Source organism: Leopardus geoffroyi, chromosome A1 (assembly GCF_018350155.1).
Source record: "Leopardus geoffroyi isolate Oge1 chromosome A1, O.geoffroyi_Oge1_pat1.0, whole genome shotgun sequence".
NCBI classification, from domain to species: domain Eukaryota; kingdom Metazoa; phylum Chordata; class Mammalia; order Carnivora; family Felidae; genus Leopardus; species Leopardus geoffroyi.
Genome location: NC_059326.1, coordinates 151,081,619 through 151,090,734, shown reverse-complemented (window position 1 = coordinate 151,090,734; position 9,116 = coordinate 151,081,619). Strand labels below are relative to the sequence as shown.

General features: G+C 41.2%; 1 pseudogene; it reads right to left on the bottom strand.

The window, feature by feature from the left end:
* Positions 1-248: 248 nt before the first annotated feature.
* LOC123580659 lies at positions 249-7,380 on the bottom strand (annotated as a pseudogene).
* Positions 7,381-9,116: the final 1,736 nt, after the last annotated feature.

The following is a 9,116-nucleotide window of genomic DNA, read 5'->3' as shown; positions in this document are numbered from 1 at the left end:
TTTTATTATTTTATTTTTATTATTAAAATTTTTAAAATTGAGTATAGTTGACATACAATATCAACTCTATGAAAACATTGAAGCAATGGAAACAATGAGAACATTGGCTTCAGGTATATGACAGTTTATACATTATGCTATGTTCATCACAAGTGTAGCTACCATCTGTCCAGATACATCGCAATTACAATATCATTAACTATATTCTTTATGCTGTGCCTTTTATTCCTGTAACTTATTCATTCCATAACTGGAAGAGTGGTAGCTGTTTTTATATGAGAGAATGAAATGATTTTCTTTTTTTTTTTTAACTCAAAAAATATATATTTTTTTCATTTAAAAAAGTATTTAGAACGCATAAAACAAGGCAACATTTCTTCTTTCTTCTCGTCTTCCAGTGTGGGGTCTGTTGGTGTTTCCTCCATGGTTGCACTGTTGCTCCCTGAGCCAGTGTTACTATCACTGGTCCCTTCCTCAGGACTGTCCACTGTCCACCCCCTCTTGCCCACTCTCCTTGTCCTCAGGAGTAGATGTGCCTTATTCACCATTCTCTTGGCTCTCCATTGCTTGTTCAAGGTGTGTCTCCTTTGTCTCCATTGGGACTCTTTTGTTGTCCTTCTTGTCCTCGGCCTTACTGGAAGCCAACTCTTCCTCAGGAACCATGCTGCTCTGACTGAGTTCAGCTTGCTCCGCTGCCTCTTTCTCTCTTTCCTCCTGCCTTTTGTGAGCCTATTCGTCTGCCTGTACAATTTCAGCGGCGATTTTTTCCATGTCCACTTCCACTTTCAAACTGCACAACGTTTTAAACTCATTGTTAAATGAATCTATGCTTTCCAGGAATTTCCTCTTCTTTTCCTGGTGTCTCTCCTCTATTTAAAGAAGTTCAGCTTCTAGTTTTCACTGATGAACCATTAAGGACTGGACCTGTCGTTTGAGGACCTGCGTTCTAGTTGTTGTGACAACTGACCGAACGTCTGGCACCACACTCTCACTAAGGATTTCACTGATGAGGTGGTGGTTTCTGTCATGGAAATGGGCGGTGGCTGTATGCTTCACTGAAAAGCCATCATCATAGTCATCTGGATCTTCAGCAGGCTAAATGCTCATGCAAGGTTCTCCTTTCTCCATGCAAGACTCTCTCTGTCGACTTTCTTCCTCTAAAGCAGCTTTGGTGCGACTTTTTGCATTTATGTAAGCAAAGTATGTGGGGGATTATAATAGGCCTTCATAGATCCATTGTACTGTATCTTTTCTGCTTTGTATTCATTTAAATATTCTTGTTTTTCTTCATCAGTGAGATCTCACCACATGCCACCAATAATCTTGCCAGTCTCCCACAACTTTAGGTCGGGGTTGGAAGATTTTACTTGGTCCCAGACCTTTCTTCTGTATGTCATGTAGGGCATCAGTGGCTTATCTGGTGGCTTTGGGGGTTTTGGAATCACAATGCCAGTGGATGCCGTGACCCGCCTGTTGGTGCCCGGGTTCCCTCCCAGCCTATAGTTGTTGTAGCCAAGATGACTGTGTGGATTGTATCCCACAAACCCTGGTGTGCTGGGTATTTGTGCTGCAGGAGCTGGGGTGGGAGGTGGGGCATAAGATGGTCTTTTGACATTTTGGAAGGTTAAATTCTCAGTTCCTTAAGAATGAATCTGAGACATCACGGGCAGAAAAAGCGTCCGTAGCTCTGGCCTCGTTTTCCTTTGTGAAATGATTTTCTTCAAAGGCTCTGCATTAGTGGATTAAAAGGGGGAGACTCAAATGTGGAAGAGTGAAGATTTCACTGGTGTTGTTGCCAGCACCTCTAGACTCCTTAAGAACCTTCTTTAGGGAGAAGCTTCCTAGAAGCTTGGTGTTGTCTTAAAAAAATCTCAGAAGCTCATTAGCTTCTTGTGGGACAATGCATTTTGGCTTACATTTGTAACAACTCTTAGACATTAAACTAATGGCTTTGGGCTTCACAATTCCATGGCTCCATGTAATTGCCCTGTTCTTTTTTACTTTTGTAGATGTGTGACTTTCTTCCTCAAGATCAAATCCACTCCATGATGAATCTTGATCTAGAACATTTCTCTGCCCTAATCCATTCAACTGCCTTTATTTCCTTCTTATTGTTCTTCTCACTGGTTTTGAATCTCAATCTCAACATGAATTATATGGCAAACTTGTTCCAGGGTACGCTCTTCTTCTAGAAGGAAAGACAATTACCTACCTTACCTTTCTCTTATCCTTGCATGTAAACCCATTTACTCACATTCACCAAACGTATTTCCTTAAAATAATCACGTGTGCAGACTTCCAGATACAGCTAAAATGTTCCTGTCTTCAAGAAGCCTTCCTCATACTCCTCAGATGTAGTTAATGGATCCATTCTGTTATAGAGTCTTGGCACTTGGTTTGTAACTTAGTTGTAGCTTTTACTGTGTTCTCTAGTGACTTAATGATGTTAATCTTACTAGATGGTAGCTTTTCAGCGGCAGAAGCCATGACTTATGTATCTTTTTCTGTAGCACAGTTCCTAACCCTGGGTAAATATTCAATAAACGTTTGTTGAAAGAATAAAAAAACTAATGTGTAGATAAAGGAATGGTCTAATGTACTTTTGTTGTCTCTCTGCCATTTTTTTGCTTGTGCTTATGGCATTTTTTGTTTGTTTTCATGGTCACTACACTTTTACATTTATTAAGTGAAATATGGTCTTCAATACAGATAAACAGTCCTAATTCTTAATTCCTCTTAAATTCAACTTGAATACTCTATGCATTGGTAAAACACAATGGAATTTCATTTTATGTTTGTTTATGTGGGAAAATCCCAAGTGAATTTCTACAAAAAGGCAAAAATTAGGGTTGGTCAAGAGAATGACCACGTGATATGATTTGTTTTATTAGAGCTTGACATCAACAGCATTTGATTTCTAATTTACTTGCAATAGTTTTCTTCCTTCTTAGTAGACATTGGTAGTTAGCAGGAAAGCAGCAATCCTCTAAGTAAGTTAAATTTGAAAATGTTTTTCATCGACTTGATAGTGGGGAAGTCTGGAGTCAAATGGTAATATTTGTATCTTGGCAACCTCATCTTTATTATGTCCCTCCCTCATTGCTGCCCTGGCCATGCATACCTCACCCTCCTCTTCCTTATCCTCCCCTTAAAAGGGTTTTGACCTAGTAGATCATGTGGGTTAGGAGGTCTCCTCAGTTACGTGAATCACAGTTTCTTCATCTTTAAAGAGGACTACTAGATCTAGATGTTTATGAAGCTCAAATACACAATGCACACAAAAGTTTTTGTGAATTCTAACAAATGATATAAATTATAGGATTATTATTTTTAATAGAAGCATCACCTGTAGCATAATTTCGTACTTCTATTTGTGTCTGTGTGTCACTTAAGATAACAATTAAGTAGTGCAGTAATCTAGTCTTGTTGGGATGCTCTTGGGACATGCTAAGCATTTTAGCAATAGACATCTGAAGAGGATCTTTCTGTCTGTTTCCACCTATGAAGATTCATGCTCACAAGTGGAGTGTGGAGGGCAGGCAGATCAGACTGATTGTGGGGCAGGGAAGGACTGACAGTGAGGGCACGGGAGATTAAACAAGAAGCAGCAGAGTATACCTCTACCTAGAGATGGCACTATGACCAACATTGTGAGATCAAGCCCCTTATTGGGCTCAGGGCGGAGTGCAGAGCCTGCTTGGGATTCTCTCACTCCCTCTCTCTCTGCCCCTCCCCCAATTGTTCTGTCTCTCTCGCTCTCTCTTTCAAAATAAATAAACCTTAAAAAAAAAAAGAGAAAGAAACAGTTTTTTTTTTTTTCTATAGAAATGTCTCCCTGGCTAGTCTGTGAGTGCTGTGAGCATTGTTTTCCAATATATTATAGCTTTACCCTCCTCAAAAGCAGGTATATAAAGAGTATGGTTTGGAAAAATTAAAAAGAAGTGAAGAAGTAGAAAGAAATATGTACATAAATTTCCTACCTCCTAGGTGAGATCTGGGAAAATTTGCTTATTCCAATGTTCTCATTCTTTAATTTTACTGTGTTATAGCTCATTGCCTTGTTAAATCATTTTACTCTAGACACTAACCCTTAAATGATGGTCAGTAGTTATCTATCACTTTATTTTTCACTTTTATCCTGAGCAATTTGCTTAATGCATAGTAGGTGCTCCATAAATTGATTTTAAATAATGAATAAATAATAGTATTTTATACTTTTGAAGTAATTTCATACATATTTTGTCAGTTTTTCTTACCTCATTCTCCATGTGTGATTATCATCTTACTTAAAATGGTAAAATTAACTTTGTTTCTTCCAGGGTATGCTGATCTGAGATGGGAACTCAGTTTAAAATCAATTTTAAGTTAGGGATAGCTGGGTAGCTCAGTCAGTTGGGCATTCAACTTCAGCTCAGGTCATAATCTCTCGGTTTGTGAGTTCAAGCCCCACAGTGGGCTTGCTGCTGTCAGCGCACTTCAGATCCTTTGTTCCCCTCTGCCCCTCCCCTGCTTGTACTCTCTCAAAAATAAATAAAACATTTTTTTTTCTATTTTTTTTTTCAACGTTTATTTATTTTTGGGACAGAGAGAGACAGAGCATGAACGGGGGAGGGGCAGAGAGAGAGGGAGACACAGAATCGGAAACAGGCTCCAGGCTCTGAGCCATCAGCCCAGAGCCTGACGCGGGGCTCGAACTCCCGGACCGGGAGATCGTGACCTGGCTGAAGTCGGACGCTTAACCGACTGTGCCACCCAGGCGCCCCAATAAATAAAACATTTTTAAAAATTAAAAAAATAAAATCAATTCAAGTTACACCCCGGGTTGGTAGTCGTTTAGTCTCAGAGCAGGCAGACCCATCTCTTGGTAGTTACCTTGGCCTCCCTCTCTGTGATCTGGTCTCTACCCTCCCTCCCTACATCTCTGATCTCACCTCCTAGTATTGTCCCTCTCTCACTGCTCTCCAGGTACACTGGCCTCCTTGCTGTTCCTAAATCACTCCAGATATGCTTCACATTGGGGCTTTCTTTTTTTTTTTATTAAAAAAAATTTTTTTTTAATGTTTATTTGTTTTTGAGAGAGAAAGAGACAGAATGCGAGTGGGTTGGGGCAGAGAGAGAGGGAGGCACAGAATCTGAAGCAGGATCCAAGCTCCAAGCTGTCAGCACAGAGCCCGACATGGGGCTCAAACCCACGAACCGTGAGATCATGACCTGAGCTGAAGTCCGATGCTCAACTGACTGAGCCATCCAGGTGCCCCAACACATTGAGGCTTTCTCACTAGCTGCTTCTGCCTGGAACATTCTTCCCATAGATTTCTGCTTGTTTAACTCTCTCATCTCTCATCTTAGCAACCGAACACTCTGATAGACATTACTACCATTCATCAATATCCAATTCCCCTCTCAACAAGGCAGATCACACTTCCTTTCTTCCTTGAAGTTAGACAGGAGCATATGATTTGTTATGGCCAAAGAAATGTGAGCAGAGGTGACAGGTGTCACTTCTAGGTGGATGTTTTTAAAAGCCTGTGTAGATTCTCCTATGTATATTCTCTTGTGTACAATGCTGTCTTCCCTGTGTCCCTGCAACTGTCAGCCTTTCAGATGATGGGGTCTCTATTAGCCTGGATCTCTGAATGAGGATGGCATGGGCAGAATGCCCACCAACCTGTAATGGATATTTTGCATGAGCCAGAAATAAACCTGCATTGTTTTAATCTACTGAGATTTGAGGGTTGTTTGTTACTACCACATAACCTAGCTAATCATGAATAATATTACTATTCAATCATATTACTATTTAATAATACTACTTATTACTATTCAATACTGCAATCTATTCTCCACCCCCACCCCAGGGCACTCCTTTTTCTTTACTCCACTTTACCTTTCATAGCACTTATCACCTTCTATACAGATATTAAATACTTTATTTACTATGTTTATTTTTTATTGTCTCTGTCCTCTCCACTTGCCATGCTCCCACAAGAATGTAAGCTCTGTGGGGTTAGAGCTCTTTGTCTGTTTTATTCAATTATAGGAGATAAGGCATTCAATAAATATTTATTGAATGAATGAATATTAAGGACCACCATGTTCTGGATGTCGGAGATGCAGAGATAAAACACCTTCCCTTACTTGCCGTAGTCTCATGACTGATACAGATAACATGTAATTATATCGGCAATTCATTGAGAAGAGCAGAGGTATAGCCACAGCACTGTTGGGAGGCATTAGTAGTCACTTTACTTTGCCTAGAGATGTATGTTAGGGAGGCCTCCAGACTCATAATTTTGAGCTGGTATTTGAGGCCAATTAAGGGAGACCCAGGCAGATAAGGGAACAGGGAATTCTAGGCAGGATATACTAAGAAAGACAATGAGACAATGAGAAATAGCATGGTTTATTTCAAGAGCTGCAGATAGTTTGGTATTGCTGAAGTTCCATATATGGAGGATAGAAAGGTGAGAAAGGTCCTGTGATGGTTAATTTTATGTGTCACCTTGACTGGGCTAAGGGATGCCTAGATAGTTGGTAAAAGCTTATTTCTGGGTGTGTCTCTGAAAGTGTTTCCAGAAGATATTAGCATTTGAACTGGTGAACTGAACAAAGTAGATGACCCTCTCCAACGTGGGTGGGTGTCATCCAATCCATTGAGAGCCTAAATAGAACAAAAGGGTGAAGAAGAACAATTAATGTGTCTCTACCTGAGATGAGTTATCAATCTCCTGTCTTCTGCTTTTGGACTTAGCTGAGAACCTACTCCACCAACCCTTATTCTTAGCCTTTTGGACTTGGATTGACTTACACTATCAGCTTTCCTAGTTCTCTAGGGTGTAGGCAGCAGATCATGGAACATCTTGGCCTCCATAGACACATAAGCCAATTCCTATAATCAATCTCTTATCTCCCCCCCCCCCCCCCGCCCTCTTTCTCTTTGTATATCCTATGGTTCTTTTTCTCTGGATGACCCTGAGTGATACAGATTCCAGGAGTGGTGTATGTTGCGGTATCCCTTCTAAGGTGAAGGATAAGTTATATCTGGCCCTTGTACAACCAAGAAGTACATTACCTAGTGGGTCTCTGAATTTTGGAGGCAACATATTCCTCATCTGGGTGTGTTACACTGGCCCATTTGCTGAATTCCCTGAAAAGCTGCTGGTTATAAGTGGAGCTGCAAACAAGAGAGGGCTCTCTGACAGGTCTAGGCTGCTGTGCAAGCTGCTCTGCCACTTGGGCCATATGATCCCACAGATCCAATGGGGCTTGAAGTGTCAGTGGCAGACAGAGATGCTGTTTGGAGTCTTTGGCAGGCTTATATAGGTGGATCACAGTGCAGATCTTTGGGATTTTTTGGATCAAGGCCCTGACATTCTCCATTCCTAAGTAGTCTCTTTTTTCTTTTTTAACATTTTTAACATCATGATATTCTACATAGCATTACTTTTTCAGATCAAGGAACTCAATTCATAGCAAAATAAGTGCAGCATTGGGCCCTTATTGGTGGAATTCACTGGTCCTACTATGTCACCTCCATCCTGAAGCAGCTGGCCTGATAGAACGGTGGAATGGCCTTTTGAAGACTCAGTTACAGTACTGGCTAGGGGGCAATACTTTGCAGGCTGGGGCAAGGGTTTTTGGAAGGCTATATGTGCCCTGCAGTTGTGAACCTGTGAAATCAAACGTTACATATTTCCAAAATGCAGTAGTGGGATAGGGATTAGATATACATTCCCATTCCAAAAGGGAGAAAAAAAAAGGAGTAACAAATCCATGGTAATCCTAAACCTAATAGGTCAAACAACACTAAATCCCAGGGCTTGAAAGCAATCCTTCTTGACTCAGTGCTCTGCCTTGTAGACAGACTGGGATCAGAGTTGTGCCCACAAGGCTCTGAGTGGTCCCACCAGCTTTGCTGAGTGCAGCCTATGATGCAGCTCTCCCAGGCTGGAATCACATGCTGTTGTTTTACCAGTCTGTGGTAAGGAAGATAGCAGGTCCTCATGGCTCTGCTGGGTATTGCCCTAGTGAGCACTCTGTGGTAGTCCTGCCCCAGCAATGGCCCTCTGCCAGAGTTGGGTAGTTGGTGGCTCCATTCTTTAAAATCTAGGTGGAGGTAGCCATGGCCTCTGTATTGCTGGATATAGCACATGTACCAGGGCTTACTAAAGCCACACCTGTGGGCTGAAGAATGTGACACCAGAATGTGGGGAGCTCATTTCAATCTGAGACCTCATCATAATAGCCTTTACCATCCATATTTCTACCAATATTCTGTTTATGACCATTTATATGTTCTCTAAGGAGATTGAGGCCTTCTCTATAACTGTCCTCTTCTCCTTCTAAACCCTTCACCAGATTTGCTTTTTAGGAGTCTCTTGACAGCAATATAGGCTTTTTCTAGCATGCACTGCAAAACGTTTCCAGCCTGTACCTGTTACCCATTTCCAAAACCACTTTCACAATTTTGGTATTTGTTACAGCAGCACCCCATACCTGGTATCAAATTTATGTCTTAGTGCTTTAGACTGCTATACCAAGATACCACAGACTGGGTTTTATTTCTCAGAGTTCTGGGGGCTGGGAAGTCCAAGATCATGGCACCAGTAGATATGATATCTGGTGGTATAAGTCCTAATCTGAGTCCAAAAGTCTGAGAACCAAGAATACCGATGTCTAAGGGCAGAAAATGGATGTCTTAGCTCAAGCAGAGGAAGTGAATTAGCCCTTTCTCCACCTTTTTGTTCTATTGGGGCCCTTCAGATTGACTATGGTCACCTACATGCATTTCTTTACTCAGTTCAGTGGTTCAAATGGTAATCTTTTTCAGACATGCCCTCCAAGATACTTCCAGAAAGAATGTTCTACTAGCTACCTGCGCATCTCTTAGTTAGCCCTGTCAAATTAACACATAATATTAACCATCAAAAGTCCCCAAATTGATATATTGAAGTCCTAATCCCCAAGGACATGGAATTAGGAGGTGGGGTCTTTGGGAAGTAATTGGCTCATGAGGGTAGAACACTCATGTTTGGGATTAGTGCCCTTATAAACAGAGCCCCCACAGAGTTCCCTACCCCTTCTGCCATGTGGGGACACAAAGAAAAATCTGCGAC